Below are 22,144 nucleotides of genomic sequence, written 5' to 3' on the forward strand. Positions count from 1 at the left end.
TTAGCTCCCTTTGGATCGACAAAACCTTCTGGTTGCATCATATACAACTCTTCTTCCAGAAATCCATTCAGGAATGCAGTTTTGACATCCATTTGCCAAATTTCATAATCATAAAATGCCGAAATTGCTAACATGATTCAGACAGACTTAAGCATCGCTACGGGTGAGAATGTCTCATCGTAGTCAATCCCTTGAACTTATTGAAAACCTTTTGCAACAAGTCAAGCTTTATAGACAGTAACATTACCGTCAGCATCAGTCTTCTTCTTGAAGATCCATTTATTCTCAATTGCTTGCCGATCGACGGGCAAGTCAACCAAAGTCCACACTTTTTTCTCATGCATGGATCCCATCTCAGATTTCATGGCTTCAAGCCATTTTGCGGAATCTGGGCTCACCATAGCTTGTTCATAGTTCGTAGGTTCTTCATGGTCTAGTAACATAACTTCCAGAACAGGATTACCGTACCACTCTGGCGCGGATCTTACTTTGGTTGACCTACGAGGTTCAGTAACATCTTGATCTAAAGTTTCATGATCATCATCATTAGCTTCCTCACTAATTGGTGTAGGTGTTGCAGAAACCGGTTCCTGTGATGAACTACTTTCCAATAAGGGAGCAGGTATAGTTACCTCATCAAGTTCTAATTTCCTCCCACTCACTTCTTTCGAGAGAAACTCCTTCTCTAGAAAAACTCCAAATTTAGCAACAAAAGTTTTGCCTTCGGATCTGTGATAGAAGGTGTACCCAACAGTCTCCTTTAGGTATCCTATGAAGACACATTTTTCCGATTTGGGTTCGAGCTTATCAGGTTGAAGCTTTTTCACATAAGCATCGCAGCCCCAAACTTTCAGAAACGACAACCTTGGTTTCTTACCAAACCACAGTTCATAAGGCGTCGTCTCAACGGATTTTGATGGTGCCCTATTTAAGGTGAATGTGTCTGTCTCTAAAGCATAACCCCAAAACGATAGCGGTAAATCAGTAAGAGACATCATAGATCGCACCATATCTAGTAAAGTACGATTACGACGTTCGGACACACCATTACGCTGTGGTGTTCCGGGTGGCGTGAGTTGCCAAACTATTCCTCATTGTTTCAAATGAAGACCAAACTCATAACTCAAATATTCTCCTCCACGATCAGATCGAAGAAACTTTATTTTCTTGTTACGATGATTTTCAACTTCACTCTGAAATTCTTTGAACTTTTCAAATGTTTCAAACTTATGTTTCATTAAGTAGATATACCCATATCTGCTTAAATCATCTGTGAAGGTGAGAAAATAACGATATCCGCCACGAGCCTCAACATTCATCGGACCACATACATCTGTATGTATGATCTCCAACAAATCTGTTGCTCTCTCCATAGTTCCGGAGAACGGCGTTTAGTCATCTTGCCCATGAGGCATGGTTCGCAAGTACCAAGTGATTCATAATCAAGTGGTTCCAAAAGTCCATCAGTATGGAGTTTCTTCATGTGCTTTACTCCGATATGACCTAAACGGCAGTGCCACAAATAAGTTGCACTATCATTATTAACTCTGCATCTTTTGGTTTCAATATTATGAATATGTGTATCACCACTATCGATATTTAGCAAAAATAGACCACTCTTCAAGGGTGCATGACCATAAAAGATATTACTCATATAAATAGAACAACCATTATTCTCTGATTTAAATGAATAACCGTCTCGCATCAAACAAGATCCAGATATAATGTTCATGCTCAACGCTGGCACCAAATAACAATTATTTAGGTCTAATACTAATCCCGAAGGTAGATGTAGAGGTAGCGTGCCGACTGCGATCACATCGACTTTGGAACCATTTCCCACGCGCATCGTTACCTCGTCCTTAGCCAATTTTTGCTTAATCCGTAGCCCCTGTTTCGAGTTGCAAATATTAGCAACAGAACCAGTATCAAATACCTAGGTGCTACTGCGAGCATTAGTAAGGTACACATCAATAACATGTATATCACATATACCTTTGTTCACCTTGCCATCCTTCTTATCCGCCAAATACTTGGGGCAGTTCCGCTTCCATTGACCAGTCTGCTTGCAGTAGAAGCACTCAGTCTCAGGTTTAGGTCCAGACTTGGGTTTGTTCTCCTGAGCAGCAACTTGCTTGTTGTTCTTCTTGAAGTTCCCCTTCTTCTTCCCTTTGCCATTTTTCTTGAAACTGGTGGTCTTATTGACCATCAACACTTGATGCTCCTTCTTGATTTCTACCTCCGCTGCCTTTAGCATTGCGAAGAGCTCGGGAATTGTCTTATCCATCCCTTGCATATTATAGTTCATCACGAAGCTCTTGTAGCTCGGCGACAGTGATTGAAGAATTCTGTCAATGACGCTATCATCCGGAAGATTAACTCCCAGTTGAATCAAGTGATTGCAGTACCCAGACATCTTGAGTATATGCTCGTTGACAGAACTATTGTCCTCCATCTTGCAGCTGTAAAACTTATTGGGAACTTCATATCACTCAATCCGGGCATTTGCTTGAAATATTAACTTCAACTCCTGGAACATCTCATATGCTCCATGACATTCAAAACGTCGTTGAAGTCCCGGTTCTAAGCCGTAAAGCATGGCACACTGAACTATCGAGTAGTCATCAGCTTTGCTCCGCCAGACGTTCTCAACATCGTCAGTTGCATCAGTAGCAGGCCTGGCACTCAGCGGTGCTTCCAGGACGTAATTCTTCTGAGCAGCAATGAGGATAATCCTCAAGTTACAGACCCAGTCCGTGTAATTGCTACCATCATCTTTCAACTTTGCTTTCTCAAGGAACGCATTAAAATTCAACGGAACAACAATTCGGGCCATCTATCTACAATCAACATAGACAAGCAAGATACTATCAGGTACTAAGTTCATGATAAATTTAAGTTCAATTAATCATATTATTTAAGAACTCTCACTTAGATAGACATCACTCTAATCCTCTAAGTGATCACGTGAACCATATCAACTAAACCATGTCTGATCATCACGTGAGATGGAAAAGTTTCAATGGTGAACATCACTATGTTGATCATATCTACTATATGATTCATGCTCAACCTTTCGGTCTCCGTGTTCCGAGGCCATATCTGTTATATGCTAGGCTCATCAAGTTTAACCCGAGTATTCCGCGTGTACAACTGTTTTGCACCCGTTGCATTTGAAAGTAGAGCCTATCACACCCGATCATCACGTGGTTTCTCAGCACGAAGAACTTTCACAACGGTGCATACTCAGGGAGAACACTTATACTTTGATAATTTAGTGAGGGATCATCTTATAATGCTACCATCAAACAAATCAAGATAAGATGCATAAAAGATAAACATCACATGTAATCAATATAAGTGATATGATATGGCCATCATCATCTTGTGCTTGTGATCTCCATCTCCGAAGCACCGTCACGACCACCGTCGTCACCGGTGCGACACGTTGATCTCCATCGTAGCATCGTTGTCGTCTCGCCAATATTATGCTTCCACGACCATCGCTACCACTTAGTGATAAAGTAAAGCATTACAGGGCGATTGCATTGCATACAATAAAGCGACAACCATATGGCTCCTGCCAGTTGCCAATAACTCGGTTACAAAACATGATCATCTCATACAATAAAATTTAGAATCATGTCTTGACCATATCACATCACAACATGCCCTGCAAAAACAAGTTAGACGTCCTCTACTTTGTTGTTGCAAATTTTACGTGGCTGCTACGGGCTTAGCAAGAACTGTTCTTACCTACGCATCAAAACCACAACGATAGTTTGTCAAGTTGGTGCTGTTTTAACCTTCGCAAGGACCGGGCGTAGCCACACTCGGTTCAACTAAAGTTGGAGAAACTGACACCCGCCAGCCACTTGTGTGCAAAGCACATCGGTAGAACCAGTCTCGCGTAAGCGTACGCGTAATGTCGGTCCGGGCCGCTTCATCCAACAATACCGCTGAACCAAAGTATGACATGCTAGTAAGCAGTATGACTTATATCGCCCACAACTCACTTGTGTTCTACTCGTGCATATGACATCTACGCATAAAACCTGGCTCGGATGCCATTGTTGTGGAACGTAGTAATTTCAAAAAAATTCCTACGCACACGCAAGATCATGGTGATGCATAGCAACGAGAGGGGAGAGTGTTGTCCATGTACCCTCATAGACCGAAAGCGGAAGTGTTAGCACAACGCGGTTGATGTAGTCGTACGTCTTCACGATCCGACCGATCAAGTACCGAACGTACGGCACCTCCAAGTTCAGCACATGTTCAGCCCGATGACGTCCCTCGAACTCCGATCCAGCCTAGTGTTGAGGGAGAGTTTTGTCAGCACGACGGCGTGGTGATGATGATGATGTTCTACCGACGCAGGGCTTCGCCTAAGCACCGCTACAGTATTATCGAGGTGGACTATGGTGGAGGGGGGCACCGCACACGGCTAAAAGATCAAACGATCAATTGTTGTCTCTATGGGGTGCCCCTGCCCCCGTATATAAAGGAGCAAGGGGGGTTGCGGCCGGCCTAGAGAGGGGCGCGCCAGGAGGAGTCCTACTCCTATCGGGAGTAGGACTCCCCCCTTTTCCTTGTTGGACTAGGAGAGAGAGGGGCAAGAGGTGGAGGAGAAGAAGGAAGGGGGGGCGCCGCCCCCCTCTCCTTGTCCTATTCGGACTAGGGGGAGCGGGCGCGGCCCATGCCCTGGCCGCCTCTCCTCTCTTTCCACCAAGGCCCAGTAAGGCCCATTAAGTCCCCGGGGGGTTCCGGTAACCTCCCGGTACTCCGGTAAAATCCCGATTTCACCCGGAACACTTCCGATATCCAAACATAGGCTTCCAATATATCAATCTTCATGTCTCGACCATTTCGAGACTCCTCGTCTTGTCCGTGATCATATCCGGGACTCCGAACAACCTTCAGTATATCAAAACATATAAACTCCTAATATAAATGTCATCGAAACGTTAAGCGTGCGGACCCTACGGGTTCGAGAACTATGTAGACATGACCGAGTGATGACCCACAAGTATAGGGGATCTATCGTAGTCCTTTCGATAAGTAAGAGTGTCGAACCCAACGAGGAGCAGAAGGAAATGATAAGCGGTTTTCAGCAAGGTATTCTCTGCAAGTACTGAAATAAGTGGTAACAGATAGTTTTGTGACAAGATAAATGGTAACGAGCAACAAGTAACAAAAGTAAATAAAGTGCAGCAAGATGGCCCAATCCTTTTGTAGCAAAGGACAAGCCGGAACAAACTCTTATAATAGGAAAAGCGCTCCCGAGGACACATGGGAATATCGTCAAGCTAGTTTTCATCACGTTCATATGATTCGCGTTCGGTACTTTGATAATTTGATATGTGGGTGGACCGGTGCTTGGGTGTTGTTCTTACTTGAACAAGCATCCCACTTATGATTAACCTCTATTGCAAGCATCCGCAACTACAACAAAAGTATTAAGGTAAACCTAACCATAGCATGAAACATATGGATCCAAATCAGCCCCTTACGAAGCAACGCATAAACTAGGGTTTAAGCTTCTGTCACTCTAGCAACCCGTCATCTACTTATTAATTCCCAATGCCTTTCTCTAGGCCCAAATAATGGTGAAGTGTTATGTAGTCGACGTTCACATAACACCACTAGAGGCTAGATAACATACATCTTATCAAAATATCAAATGAATACCAAATTCACATGACTACTAATAGCAAGACTTCTCCCTTGTCCTCAGGAACAAACGTAATTACTCACAAAGCATATTCATGTTCATAATTAGAGGGGTAATAATATGCATATAGGATCTGAACATATGATCTTCCACCAAATAAACCAACTAGCATCAACTACAAGGAGTAATCAACACTACTAGCAACCTACTAGCACCAATCCCGGACTTTGAGACAAGAATTGGATACAAGAGATGAACTAGGGTTTGGAGATGAGATGGTGCTGGTGAAGATGTTGATGGAGATTGCCCTCTCCCGATGAGAGGAGCGTTGGTGATGACGATGGTGATGATTTCCCCCTCCCGGAGGGAAGTATCCCCGGCAGAACAGCTTTGCTGGAGCTCTAGATTGGTTCCGCCAAGGTTCTGCCTCGTGGCGGCGGAGTTTCGTCCCGAAAGGTTGCTTCTTTTTTTCTCATCGAAAGACTTCATATAGGAGAAGATGGACGTCGGAGACCCACCAGGGGGCCCACGAGGTAGGGGCACGCCATAGGAGGGGGGGCGCCCCCCACCCTTGTGAGCAGGGTGTGGGCCCCCCGGCCTTCATCTTTTGCGAGGATTTTTCTTTATTTATTTTAAGATGTTTCATGGAGTTTCAGGACCTTTAGAGTTCGCAGAATAGGTCTCTAATATTTGCTCCTTTTCCAGCCCAGAATTCCACCTGCCGGCATTCTCCCTCTTCATGTAAACCTTGTAAAATAAGAGAGAATAGCCATACGTATTGTGACATAAAGTGAAATAACAGCCCATAATGCAATAAATATCGATATAAAAGCATGATGCAAAATGGACGTATCAACTCCCCCAAGCTTAGACCTCGCTTGTCCTCAAGCGAAAAGCCGATAACAATAAATATGTCCTCATGTTTAGAGGTAGAGGCGTCGATAAAAAATAAAATACGGACATGAAGGCATCATGATTGTTCTCATAACAGCAACATATATAGATTTTGTCATATGATTACTTATGTTCAAGTGATGATCTATTCACAATGCAAGAGTATAAATCATAAACCTTATTGGGCTCCAACAAACTATAATCTCAGTCATTGAAGCAATTGCAATTTATCATAACATCGGGAAGAGTCTATGTCAGAGCTTAAAATCAAGTCCACATACTCAACTATCATTTAGTCCTTCATAATTGCTAACACTCACACAATACTTGTGGTTACGGAGTTTTAATCGGACACAGAGAAAGATAGGGGCTCATAGTTTTGCCCCACAACCTTTTACCTCAAGGGTAATGTCAACAATAATGGTTCATGCTCCCCTACATCCAATTAGATATATATATTGTTGGAAATATGCCCTAGAGGCAATAATAAATTAGTTATTATTATATTTCCTTGTTCATTATAATCGTTTATTATCCATGCTAGAATTGTATTGATAGGAAACTCAGATACATGTGTGGATACATAGACAACACCATGTCCCTAGTAAGCCTCTAGTTGACTAGCTCGTTGATCGATAGATGGTTACAGTTTCCTGACCATGGACATTGGATGTCGTTGATGACGGGATCACATCATTAGGAGAATGATGTGATGGACAAGACCCAATCCTAAGCCTAGCACAAGATCATGTAGTTCGTATGCTAAAGCTTTTCTAATGTCAAGTATCATTTCCTTAGACCATGAGATTGTGCAACTCCCGGATATCGTAGGAATGCTTTGGGTGTACCAAACGTCACAACATAACTAGGTGGCTATAAAGGTGCACCACGGGTATCTCCGAAAGTGTCTGTTGGGTTGGCACGAATCAAGACTGGGATTTGTCACTCCGTGTAACGGAGAGGTATCTCTGGGCCCACTCGGTAGGACATCATCATAATGTGCACAATGTGACCAAGGATTTGATCACGGGATGATATGTTACGGAACAAGAAAAGAGACTTGCCGGTAACGAGATTGAACGAGGTATCGGTATACCGACGATCGAATCTCGGGCAAGTATCGTACCGATTGACAAAGGGAATTGAATACGGGATTGATTGAATCCTCGACATCGTGGTTCATCCGATGAGATCATCGTGGAGCATGTGGGAGCCAATATGGGTATCTAGATCCCGCTGTTGGTTATTGACCGGAGAGTCGTCTCGGTCATGTCTCCATGTCTCCCGAACCCGTAGGGTCTACACACTTAAGGTTCGGTGATGCTAGGGTTGTAGAGATATTAGTATGCGGTAACACGAAAGTTGTTCGGAGTCTTGGATGAGATCCCAGACGTCACGAGGAGTTCCGGAATGGTCCGGAGGTGAAGATTTATATATATGAAGTCCAGTTTCAGCCATCGGGAAAGTTTCGGGGGTAATCGGTATTGTACCGGGACCACCGGAAGGGTCCCGGGGGTCCACTGGGTGGGGCCACCTATAACGGAGGGCCCCATGGGCTGAAGTGGGAGGGGAACCAGCCCCTCGTGGGCTGGTGCGCCCCCATGGGCCTCCCCCTGCGCCTAGGGTTGAAAACCCTAGGGGTGCGGGCGCCCCACCTGACTTGGGGGGCAAGTCCCCCCCTTGGCCGCCGCCCCCCCTTGGAGATTGGATCTCCTAGGGCCGGCGCCCCCCTAGGGGTCCTATATATAGTGGGGGGAGGGAGGGCAGCCACACCCAAGTCCCTGGCGCCTCCCTATCCCTCCGTGACACCTCTCCCTCTCGTTGGTGCTTGGCGAAGCCCTGCCGAGATCCCGCTGCTTCCACCACCATGCCGTCGTGCTAGTGGATCTCCATCAACCTCTCCTCTCCCCTTGGTGGACCAAGAAGGACGAGACGTCTCTCCGTTCCGTACGTGTGTTGAACGCGGAGGTGCCGTCCGTTCGGCGCTAGGATCATCGGTGATTTGGATCACGACGAGTACGACTCCATCAACCCCGTTCTCTTGAACGCTTCCGCTTAGCGATCTTCAAGGGTATGAAGATGCACTCCCTCTCTCTTGTTGCTAGTATCTCCTGGATTGATCTTGGTGACGCGTAGGAAAATTTTGAATTATTGCTACATTCCCTAACATATATCATGTTCTTTCCAACATGTTGAGCTTGCCAAAGGATAAAATGAAAAAGAAAAGGTGAAGATCACCATGACTCTTGCATAAGGTAGAAGATAATAATAAAAGATAGGCCCTTCGCAGAGGGAAGCATATGTTGCCATGCGCTTTTATGGTTGGATGCACAAAATCTCAATGCGAAAGAACGTCACCTTATATTGCCCCTTGTGATATGAACCTTTATTATGCAGTCCGTCGCTTTTATTACTTCCACATCACAAGATCGTATAAAGCTTATTTCTCCCATACCAATCAATCGTACATATTTAGAGCAATTTTTATTGCTTTGCACCGATGACAACTTACTTGAAGGATCTTACTCAATCCATAGGTAGATATGGTGGACTCTCATGGCAAAACTGGTTTAAGGGTATTTGGAAGCATAAGTAGTATTTCTACTTGGTGCTGAGAATTTGGCTAGCATGAGGGGGAAAGGCAAGCTCAACAAGTTAGAGGATCCATAACAACATACTTTATCTCAGATATAAGAAAGACATAACTCATTACATTGTCTTCCTTGTCCAACATCAACTCTTTAGCATGTCATATTTTAATGAGTGCTCCCAATCATAAAAGATGTCAATGATAATATATCTATATGTGAAACCTCTCTTTGCTTATTACTTCCTATTAATTGCAAAGATGACCCAGGCTATGTCTACCAACTCCCAACAGCTTTTAATCATCATACTCTTTCTATGTGAAGTCATTACTCTCAATAAGATCAATATGAACTCTTTGTTTCTTTTTATTCCTTTTCTCTTTTCTTTTATTCACCCAAGATCATGGCAAAATAATCAAGCCCTTGACTCAACACTAATCTTTATTATATATAACTCACGGACTCGATTACATAGAGAGATCAAAAAGCAAAACTCAAAACTACATCATGCCATAAACTTTATTCTACTAGATCAAGATACTACTAATAGGATCGAACTAAGAAAAACGGTAAAGGTAGGGGTTGTGATTGTGATACGATACCGGGGCACCTCCCCCAAGCTTGGCAGTTGCCAAGGGGAGTGCCCAAACCCATGTGATTATGTCTCCTTTGTCGGTGAAGAAGGTGGTGGTAATGTTGGCTTAGTTGATGGCTTAGGCTTCTCCCTTAATTTGTGCTTGAGGACGGCATTTTGATCCTCAGTCTCCCACTCCAGGGTTAATATCTTTTTGCATAGGACCTGCTTATTTTCCCGCAAGAGACGAAAAGGGATAAACATGGGTATCATCCGATGAGATCATCGTGGAGCATGTGGGAGCCAACATGGGTATCTAGATCCCGCTGTTGGTTATTGACTGGAGAGTCGTCTCGGTCATGTCTGCATGTCTTTCGAACCCGTAGGGTCTACACACTTAAGGTTTGGTGACGCTAGGGTTGTAGAGATATTAGTATGCGGTAACCCGAAAGTTTTTAGGAGTCCCGGATGAGATCCCGGATGTCACGAGGAGTTCCGGAATGGTACGGAGGTGAAGATTTATATATAGGAAGTCCAGTTTCGGCCATCGGGAAAGTTTCGGGGGTAATCAGTATTGTACCGGGACCACCGGAAGGGTCCCGGGGGTCCACCGGGTGGGGCCACCTATCCCGGAGGGCCCCATGGGCTGAAGTGGGAGGGGAACCAGCCCCTGGTGGGCTGGTGCGCCCCCCATGGGCCTCCCCCTGCGCCTAGGGTTGGAAACCCTAGGGGTGGGGGGCGCCCCACCTGACTTGGGGGGCAAGTCCCCCCCCCTTGGCCGCCGCCCCCCCTTGGAGATTGGATCTCCTAGGGCCGGCGCCCCCCCTAGGGGTCCTACATATAGTGGGGGGGGGAGGGAGGGCAGCCACACCCAAGTCCCTGGCGCCTCCCTATCCCTCCGTGACACCTCTCCCTCTCGTTGGTGCTTGGCGAAGCCCTGCCGAGATCCCGCTGCTTCCACCACCACGCCGTCGTGCTGCTGGATCTCCATCAACGTTGTAACGCCCCGAGACCGAAGTGCCGGGTGTCTTCCAGTTATTCGCTGTTGTTGCCTTGTCATTGCTTGCGTGTCATGCATCTCATATCATGTCATCATGTGCATTTCATTTGCATACATGTTCGTCTCATGCATCCGAGTATTTTCCCCGTTGTCCATTTTGCAATCTGGCGCTCCTATGTTATCCGGTGTCCCTTTCTACCTCTTTTCGTGTGCAGGTGTTAAAAATTTCCGGATTGGACCGATACTTGTCATGTAGCCTTGGTTCACTACGGTAGACCGCCTGTCAAGTTTCGTGTCATTTGGACTTCGTTTGATACTCCAACGGTTAACCGAGGGACCGAAAAGGCCTCGTGTGTGTTGCAGCCCAACACTCTTCCAAACTAGCCCGAAACCCACCTAAACCCCTCCATCATCTCGGTCGTTCGATCACGATCGCGTGGCCGAAAACCGCACCTCATTTGGACTCTCCTAGCTCCCTCTACCTATAAATATGTGTCCCTCCCGGAATTTTTGCGCAGATGAAACCCTAACTTCCTCCTCCGCGCGCCGCCGGACATCTCTTCTCCGCGCCGGACAATGTCCACCGCCACCGCCACCTCACTCCGACGAATCGGAGCTCGCCACGTCCCTCCCACCGCCGCCGCGAGCCAACCTGCTCGCGCCACCTCAGCGCGCCACCTCCCTCTCTCTCCTCCCGCGCGGCCAGGCCCGCCGTGGCCTGGGTCAGGCCCTCCCGGCCCGCTCGCCCGAGCCGGTCGCCCGTTCGCCGCCTGCGCCGCTCCGACTACGCGCCGCCGCCTTTCGCCGGGAATCGCCGCCGCATGCCACCTCGCCGGCGCTGGCCACCGCGCGCCGCCGCCCGTCGGTGACCCGGATCCCCTCGTCGCCGGCGCAAGCACCCGCCGCCCCTTCCCGCCGGCGCGGCTCCGCCACCCCCCGCGTTGAGCTCGCCTCGCCACCGTCCTATTTTGGCTCCCGGTCGCCGTCAAGCCGCCGGAGCTCCACCGCGCCTCGCCGGAGTCGGCACCGCTCGCCGGAGCTCGTGAAGCTCGTCGGAGATCCAACTCCGGCCGGATCGGGTCGCTAGGTGGATGAGATCCACCAGCACCCCCAACCAAATGCATCTTCGCCCGATCTGGATCTCGTCGTCCCGGATCCCTCCGTCCCATTGATTTTTCCCGAGAGGTCCTAATTTCACTAAGTCCCCAAAGTTTCCAGATTCATATGCCCATGTTCGTCATGTCGTAACTTTGCATCCATAGCTCCGTTTTGCACGTGTAGCATATCAAATTGTTCGTCTCTGAGAGTACATCATTTCATCTCATTGCATCATTTTCATTTGAGCTCATCTTGATGCCCTAAATGTTGTTGGAAGATGGCTATTTGAGATAATTGTCAGATCTGCTGCACCAAATAGCTATTTGTCATTTTGCCATGATTAATGTGTGCACGATATGCTCCTGAGTTCTACATGTATTTTGTTATATGCCATGCCATATTTATAGAGGTTCTTACCATGTATTTTTGTGATGTGTGTGGTGACTAGCACAAGCTTGCAAAGTAGTGCATTCGTTAATGCTGATTTCAGGGACTTAGAATTTCACTAAGTCCTTGATCTGTTTTTATCAATATGCCATATGTTCATGTTGTTTCCTAGTGATCCGTGCATCTTTTGAGGATGATCAGTAAGGATGATTTGTTAATATTGTGGTGCTCTATCCATCCATGTCTTTTTTTGCAATTATGGAGCACCCTAGCTTGAGTCAATCGAGCTCTACTTTTGCTATTTCGTGAATCCCGGCAGATTGTCTACTTGTTATCGATTTTGCCGAGGATGTTGTTGTTGATACATGCATGCTATGTTGTTGTTCTTGCCATGTCTAGCTTCTATGATATGTATTCTTGATGGGTGTATGCTTAGATTGTCATGCCTTGCTCTGTAGTGAGTGCATCGAGCTCGTGAACATGCCTACTCGTTAAAAGATTTGCATGTTCCAGTTTTTCTCTAAGTCTGTAACCTGTTTATGTTTTTGCCATGTTCACATGCTTGCATTTGTATTTTCTGATCCCTTTTGGCTCAAGGTCACTAAGGGACTTTTGTTAAGTGCTTTGAGTAGCTTCATTTCATGCCTTGCTTTGCCATGTTAAGTTCCTGTAGCATATAGTTTTCATGCTCCAAAGTGTGCTACCTGATCTGAAATTCCAGACTTGTGTTAATTTCACTAAGTCTGAAACCTGTTATCATTTGCACTTTTGCCATGCTTGTTTGAACCTCTTAATGGATGAACTAGCCGTAGCTCAGTGTTCATCTTTTGTCAAGAGTCATGAGTGGATCCTTGCCATGTATTTTGTTGCCATGTTTGAGTGCTTTAGCATATTTATCTTGTTGCATTTAGATGGCTACTTGCTGATTATCGCAGACCGGTGCCATATTTGTTTTGCTTGCCATTTCCAAACCGTGCATCCGATTCCGGTGATCTTTATATCGATTTCAACCGAAATCACCTCACCTTTCCAGTGGCACTCTTGGATTTCCAAGTTGAGGCCAGGTTCATTCATTCTCTTGCAAATCATACATATGCATCGCATACCGCATCCCGCATATCATACCTTGTTCATGTGTTGGTTGTTTACTATGTTGTGTGCTTCTTTCCGGTGTTTGCTTCTTCGGGTTGGTTACAATAACGTCGTGATTGTGAGGACCCATTCGTCTATGTCCGTTTGTCTTCTTCAAGGACTCGTTCTTCTTCCTTGCGGGATTTCAGGCAAGATGACCATACCCTGGAAATCACTTCTATCTTTGCTTGCTAGATGCTCGCTCTTTTGCTATGCCTATGTTGTGATACCTACCACTTGCTTATCATGCCTCCCATATTGTTGAACCAAGCTTCTAACCCACCTTGTCCTAGCAAACCATTGTTTGGCTATGTTACCGCTTTGCTCAGCCCCTCTTATAGCGTTGTTAGTTGCAGGTGAAGATTGGAGCTTGTTCCATGTTTGGAACATGGATATTTTTGTTGGGATATCACAATATCTCTTATTTAATTAATGCATCTATATACTTGGTAAAGGGTGGAAGGCTCGGCCTTTTGCCTGGTGTTTTTTTCCACTCTTGCCGCCCTAGTTTCCGTCATATCGGTGTTATGTTCTCGGATTTTGCGTTCCTTACGCGGTTGGGCTATTATGGGAACCCCTTGACAGTTCGCCTTGAATAAAACTCCTCCAGCAATGCCCAACATTGGTTTTACCATTTTCCACCTAGCCGTTTCTTTTCCCTTGGGAGTCGCGCTCCTGAGGGTCATCATTATTTTACACCCCCTGGGCCAGTGCTCCTCTGAGTGTTGGTCCAAACTAGAGCCCTGTGCAGCGCCCCCTCGGGGAAACTCGAGGTTTGGTTTTAGTTGTATGGAGAGCTCATCTGAGTGTGCCCTGAGAACGAGATATGTGCAGCTCCTATCGGGATTTGTCGGCACATTCGGGCGGTGTTGCTGGACTTGTTTTATCTTTGTCGAAGTTGTCTTGTAGAACCGGGATACCGAGTCTAATCGAAATGTCTCGGGAGAAGTTTTATCCTTCGTTGACCGTGAGAGCTTGTGATGGGCTAAGTTGGGACACCCCTGTAGGGATTTGAACTTTCAAAAGCCGTGCCCGCGGTTATGGGCAGATGGGAATTTGTTAATGTCCGGTTGTAGATAACTTGAACCTTAACTTAATTAAAATGCATCAACCGCGTGTGTAACCGTGATGGTCTCTTTTTGGCGGAGTCCGGGAAGTGAACACGGTGTTGGAGTTATGCTTGACGTAGGTTGTTCTAGGATCACTTCTTGATCACACTTTCATCGACCGTGCTTTGCCTTCTCTTCTCGCTCTCATTTGCGTATGTTTAGCCACCATATATGCTAGTCGCTTGCTGCAGCTCCACCTCATATCTTTACCTTACCCATAAGCTTAAATAGTCTTGATCGCGAGGGTGCGAGATTTCTGAGTCCCCGTGACTCACAGATACTTCCAAAACCAGCTTGCAGGTGCCGATGAGTCCATGCCGATGATGCAACCAAGCTCAGGAGGAGCTCGATGAAGATCTTGTCCTTTGTGTTGTTTCGTTCTAGTTGATCAGTAGTGGAGCCCAGTTGGGGTCGATCGGGGACCTTGTCGCATTTGGGGTTCTTCTTTTATTTTGGTTCCGTAGTCGGGCCTTGATTGTATCTGGATGATGTAATGCTTTATTCATGTAATTGTGTGAAGTGGCGATTGTAAGCCAACTATGTATCTTTTTCCCTTATGTATTACATGGGTTGTGTGAAAATTACCTCACTTGCAACATTGCTTTCAATGCGGTTATGCCTCTAAGTTGTGCTTCGACACGTGGGAGATATAGCCGCATCGAGGGCGTTACAAACCTCTCCTCTCCCCTTGCTGGATCAAGAAGGAGGAGACGTCTCTCCGTTCCGTACATGTGTTGAATGCGGAGGTGCCGTCCGTTCGGCGCTAGGATCATCGGTGATTTGGATCACGATGAGTACGACTCCATCAACCCCGTTCTCTTGAACGCTTCCGCTTAGCGATCTTCAAGGGTATGAAGATGCACTCCCTCTCTCTCATTGCTAGTATCTCCTAAATTGATCTTGGTGACACGTAGGAAAATTTTGAATTATTGCTACGTTCCCCAATAGTGGCATCATGAGCTAGGTCTATGCATAGTTTCTATGCACGAGTAGAACACAAAGTAGTTGTGGGCGATGATTTGTTCAATTTGCTTGCCGTTACTAGTCTTATCTTGATTCGGCGGCATTGTTGGATGAAGCGGCCCGGACCGACCTTACACGTACACTTACGTGAGACTGGTTCCACCGACTGACATGCACTTGATGCATAAGGTGGCTAGCGGGTGTCTGTCTCTCCCACTTTAGTCGGATCGGATTCGATGAAAAGGGTCCTTATGAAGGGTAAATAGCAATTGGCATATCACCGTTATGGTTTTGCGTAGGTAAGAAACTTTCTTGCTAGGAACCCATAGAAGCCACGTAAAACATGCAACAACAATTAGAGGACGTCTAACTTGTTTTTGCAGGGTATGCTATGTGATGTGATATGGCCAAAAGGATGTGATGAATGATATATGTGATGTATGAGACTGATCATGTTCTTGTAATAGGAATCACGACATGCATGTCGATGAGTATGACAACCGGCAGGAGCCATAGGAGTTGTCTTAATTTATTGTATGACCTGCGTGTCAATGTAAAACGCCATGTAATTACTTCACATTATTGCTAACCGTTAGCCATAGTAGTATAAGTAATAGTTGGCGATACAACTTCATGAAGACATGATGATGGAGATCATGATGATGGAGATCATGGTGTCATGCCGGTGACGAAGGTGATCATGCCGCGCCTCGAAGATGGAGATCAAAAGGCGCAAGATGATATTGTCCATATCATGTCACTTTATGATTTGCATGTGATGTTTGTCATGTTTACATCTTATTTGCTTAGAACGACGGTAGCATAAATAAGATGATCCCTCGCTGAAATTTCAAGAAAAGTGTTCCCCCTAACTATGCACCATTGCGAAGGTTCGTTGTTTCGAAGCACCACGTGATGATCGGGTGTGATAGATTATAACGTTCGCATACAACGGGTGTAAGCCAGATTTACACATGCGAAACACTTAGGTTGACTTGACGAGCCTAGCATGTACAGACATGGCCTCGGAACACGGAAGACCGAAAGGTCGAACATGAGTCGTATAGTGGATACGATCAACATGAAGATGTTCACCGATGATGACTAGTCCGTCTGACGTGATGATCGGACACGGCCTAGTTGACTCGGATCATGTATCACTTAGATGACTAGAGGGATGTGTATCTAAGTGGGAGTTCATTAAATAATTTGATTAGATGAACTTAATTATCATGAACATAGTTAAAAGGTATTTACAAATTATGTCATAGCTTACGCTTTAGTTCTACTGTTTTAGATATGTTCCTAGAGAAAATTTAGTTGAAAGTTGTTAGTAGCAATTATGCGGACTGGGTCCGTAAACTGAGGATTGTCCTCATTGCTGCGCAGAAGGATTATGTCCTTAATGCACCGCTCAGTGAGCTGAACCTCGAGCGTTGGTTGTGGATGTTGCGAACATCTGACATACACGTTTTGATGACTACATGATAGTTCAGTGCGTAATGCTAAATTGTTTAGAATTGAGGCACCAAAGACGTTTTTTGAAACATCGCAGAACATATGAGATGTTCCAAGGACTGAAATTGGGATTTCAGGCTAGTGCCCACGTCAAGAGGTATGAGACCTCTGACAAGTTTCCTAACCCTGGAAACTAAGGAGAAAAGCTCAATCGTTGAGCATGTGCTCAGATTGTATGAGTACTACAATCGCTTGAATCGAGTGGGAGTTGATCTTCCAGACAAGATAGTGATGGTTCTCCAAAGTCACTTCCACTAAGCTACTAGAGCTTCATGATGAACTATAACATATCAGGGATAGATATGATGATCCTTGAGCTATTCGCGACACCACGAAAGTAGAAATCAAATAGGAGCATCAATTGTTGATGGTTAGTAAAACCACTAGTTTCAAGAAGGGCAAGGGCAAGGAAGGAATACTTCATGAGACGGCAAATCAGTTGTTGTTCTAGTGAAGAAACTCAAGGTTGAACCAAACGCGAGACTAAGTGCTTCTGTAATGAGGGGAACAGTCACTAAAGCAGAACCACCCTAGATACTTGGTAGATGAGAAGGCTGGCAAGGTCGACATAAGTATTTTGGATATACGGTATATTAATGTGTACTTTACTAGTACTCCTAGTAGCACCAGGGTATTAAGATACCGGTTCAGTTGCTAAGTGTTAGTAACTCGAAATAAAAGGCTATGGAATAAACGGAGACTAGCTGAAGGTGAGATTACGATATATGTTGGAAGTGTTTCCAAGGTTGATGTGATCAATCATCGCATGCTCCCTCTACCATTGAGATTGGTGTTAAACCTAAATAATTGTTATTTGGTGTTTGCGTTGAGCATAGACATGATTGGATTATGTTTATCGCAATACGTTATTCATTTAAGGAGAATAATGGTTACTCTGTTTATTTGAATAATACCTTCAATGGTCTTGCACCTAAAATGAATGGTTTATTGAATCTCGATCGTAGTGATACACATGTTCATGCCAAAAGATATAAGATAATAATGATAGTAGCACATACTTGTGGCACTGCCATTTGAGTCATGTTGGTATAAAACGCATGAAGAAGCTCCATGTTGATGGATCTTTGGACTCACTCGCTTTTGAAAAGATTGAGACATGCGAACCATGTCTATTGGTAGATATGCATGAAGAAATTCCATGCAGATGGATCATTTGGACTCACTTGATGTTGAATCACTTGAGACATGCAAATCATACCACATGGGTAAGATGACTGAAAGGCCTCGTTTTCAGTAAGATGGAACAAGAAAGCAACTTGTTGGAAGTAATACATTTTGATGTGTGTAGTCCAATGAGTGCTGAGACACGCAGTGGATATCGTTATGTTCTTACTTCACAGATGATTTGAGTAAATGTTGAGTATATTTACTTGATGAAACACAAGTCTGAATTACTGAAAGGTTTAAGTAATTTCAGAGTGAAGTTGAAGATCGTCATGACAAGATGATAAAATGTCTATGATATGATCATAGAGATGAATATCTGAGTTACGAGTTTGGCACACAATTAAGACATTGTGGAAATTGTTTCACAACTAATACCGCCTGGACCACCATAGTGTGATGGTGTGTCCGAACATCACAACTGCACCCTATTGGATATGGTGCATACCATGATGTCTCTTATCAAATTTCCACTATCGTTTATGGGTTAGGCATTAGGGACAACTGCACTCACTTTAAATAGGGCACCACACAATTCCGTTGAGACGACACCATGTGAACTATGGTTTAGAGAAACCTAAGCTGTCGTTTCTTAAAAGTTTGGGGCTGCGATGCTTATGTTAAAAGGTTTCAAGCTGATAAGCTCGAATCCAAAGCGGATGAATGCATCTTCATAGAATACCCAAAACAGTTGGGTATACCTCCTATTTCAGATCCGGAAGCAAAATTGATTGTTTCTAGAAACGGGTCCTTTCTCGAGGAAAAGTTTCTCTCGAAAGTATTGAGTGGGAGGATGGTGGAGACTTGATGAGGTTATTGAACCGTCACTTCAACTAGTGTGTAGCAGGGCACAGGAAGTTGTTCCCGTGGCACCTACACCAATTGAAGTGAAAGCTTATGATAGTGATCATGAAACTTCGGATCAAGTCACTACCAAACCTTATAGGTCGACAAGGATGTGTACTACTTCAGAGTGGTACGTAATCCTGTCTTGGAAGTCATGTTGCTAGACAATAATGAACCTATGAGCTATGGAGAAGCGATGGTGGGCCCGGATTCCGACGAATGGCTCGAGGCCATAAAATCCGAGAGAGGACCCATGTATAAAACAAAGTATAGACTTTGAAAGAACTACTTGATGGTCGTAAGGCTGTTAGGTGCAGATGGATGTTAAAAGGAAGACAGACAATGATGGTAAGTGTCACCATTAAGAAAGCTCGACTTGTCGTTGAGATGTTTCCCGACAAGTTCAAGGAGTTGACTACGATGAGACTTTCTCACTCATAGCGATGCTAAGAGTCTGTTGGAATTATGTTAGCAGTTACTGCATTATTTATGAAATCTTGCAGATAGGATGTCAAAACATTGTTTCCTCGACATTTTTCTTGAGGAAAGGTTGTATGTGATACAACAAGAAGGTTTTGTCAATCCTGAAAGATGGTGACAAGTATGCAAATCTCTAGCAATCCTTCTAAGGACTGGAGTAAGCATCTTGGAGTTGGAATGTACGCTTTGATGAGATGGTCAAAGATTTTGGGTTTATACAAAGTTTATGAGAAACTTGTATTTCCAAAAAGGTGAGTGGGAGCACTATAGAATTTTTGATGAGTATATGTTGTTAACATATTGTTGATCAAAAATGATGTAGAATTTCTAGAAAGCATGCAGGGTTATTTGAAAAGTACTTTTCAATGGAAAACCTGGATTAAGCTACTTGAACATTGAGCATCAAGATCTATAAGGATAGATCAAAAACGCTTAATGGTACTTTCAAATGAATACATACCGTGACAAGATTTTGAAGGAGTTCAAAATTGATCGGCGAAGAAGGAGTTCTTGGCTGTGTTATAAGGTATGGGTATTGAGTAAGACTCAAGACCTGACCACGGCAGAATAGAGAGAAAGGACGAAGGTCATCCCCTATGCTTATACATAGGCTCTACAGTATGCTATGTTGTGTACCACACCTAAAGTGTGCCAAGCCATGAGTCAGTCAAGGGTACAAGTGTGATCTAGGAATAGATCACAGGACAACGGTCAAGGTTATCCTTAGTAACTAGTGGACTGAGGAATTTTCTCGATTATGGAGGTGGTAAAAGAGTTCGTCGTAAAGGGTTACGCCGATGAAATCTTTGACACTAATCTAGATGATTCTGAGTAGTAAACCAGATTCGTGTAGTAGAGCGGTTATTTGGAATAGCTCCAAATAGAGCGTGGTAGCTGCATCTACAAGATGACATAGAGATTTGTAAAGCACACACGGATCTGAAAGGTTCAGACCCGTTGACTATAACATCTCTCACAAGCATAACATGATCAAACCCAGAACTCATTGAGTGTTAATCACATGGTAATGTGAACTAGATTATTGACTCTAGTAAACTCTTTGGGTGTTAGTCACATGGGGATGTGACCTTGAGTGTTAATCACATAGCGATGTGAACTGGATTATTGACTCTAGTGCAAGTGGGAGACTGTTGGAAATATGCCCTAAAGGCAATAATAAATTAGTTATTATTATATTTCCTTGTTCATGATAATCGTTTATTATCCATGCTAGAATTGTATTGATAGGAAACTCAGATACATGTGTGGATACATAGACAACACCATGTCCCTAGTAAGCCTCTAGTTGACTAGCTCGTTGATCGATAGATGGTTACGGTTTCCTGACCATGGACATTGGATGTCGTTGATGACGAGATCACATCATTAGGAGAATGATGTGATGGACAAGACCCAATCCTAAGCCTAGCACAAGATCGCGTAGTTCGTATGCTAAAGCTTTTCTAATGTCAAGTATTATTTCCTTAGACCATGAGATTGTGCAACTCCTGGATACCGTAGGAATGCTTTGGGTGTACCAAATGTCACAACGTAATTGGGTGGCTATAAAGGTGCACTGCGGGTATCTCCAAAAGTGTCTGTTGGGTTGGCACGAATCGAGACTGGGATTTGTCACTCCATGTAACGGAGAGGTATCTCTGGGCCCACTCGGTAGGACATCATCATAATGTGCACAATGTGACCAAGGAGTTGATCACGGGATGATGTGTTACAGAACGAGTAAAGAGACTTGCCGGTAACGAGATTGAACAATGTATCGGGATACCGACGATCGAATCTCGGGCAAGTATCGTACCGATTGACAAAGGGAATTGAATACGGGATTGATTGAATCCTCGACATCGTGGTTCATCCGATGAGATCATCGTGGAGCATGTGGGAGCCAACATGGGTATCCAGATCTCGTTGTTGGTTATTGAACGGAGAGTCGTCTCGGTCATATCTCCATGTCTCCTGAACCCGTAGGGTCTACACACTTAAGGTTCGGTGATGCTAGGGTTGTAGAGATATTAGTATGCGGTAACCCGAAAGTTGTTCGGTGTCCCGGATGAGATCCCAGACGTCACGAGGAGTTCCAGAATGGTCCGGAGGTGAAGATTTGTATATAGGAAGTCCAATTTCGGCCATCAAGAAAGTTTCGGGGGTAATCGGTATTGTACCGGGACCACCGGAAGGGTCCCGGGGGTCCACCGGGTGGGGCCACCTATCCCGGAGGGCCCCATGGGCTGAAGTGGGAGGGGAACCAGCCCCTCATGGGCTGGTGCGCCCCCCACGGGCCTCCCCCTGCGCCTAGGGTTGGAGACCCTAGGGGTGGGGGCGCCCCACCTGACTTGGGGGGCAAGTCCCCCCCTTGGCCGCCGCCCCCCCTTGGAGATTGGATCTCCTAGGGCCGGCTCCCCCCTAGGGGTCTTATATATAGTGGGGGCGAGGGAGGGTAGCCACACCCAAGTCCCTGGTGCCTCCCTATCCCTCCGTGACACCTCTCCCTCTCGTTGGTGCTTGGTGAAGCCCTGCCTAGATCCCGCTGCTTCCACCACCACGCTGTCGTGCTGCTGGATCTCCATCAACCTCTCCTCTCCCCTTGATGGATCAAGAAGTAGGAGACCTCTCTCCGTTCCGTACGTGTGTTGAACGCGGAGGTGCCGTCCGTTCGGCGCTAGGATCATCGGTGATTTG

The 22,144-nt window shown here is 45.2% G+C and overlaps 1 pseudogene; it reads right to left on the minus strand.

The window, feature by feature from the left end:
- Positions 1-1,936: 1,936 nt before the first annotated feature.
- On the minus strand, positions 1,937-2,836 carry LOC147967942 (uncharacterized; annotated as a pseudogene).
- Positions 2,837-22,144: the final 19,308 nt, after the last annotated feature.

Source organism: Triticum urartu, chromosome 5A (assembly GCF_056163025.1).
Source record: "Triticum urartu cultivar PI428250 chromosome 5A, HENAU_Tu73, whole genome shotgun sequence".
Taxonomy (NCBI): Eukaryota; Viridiplantae; Streptophyta; class Magnoliopsida; order Poales; family Poaceae; genus Triticum; species Triticum urartu.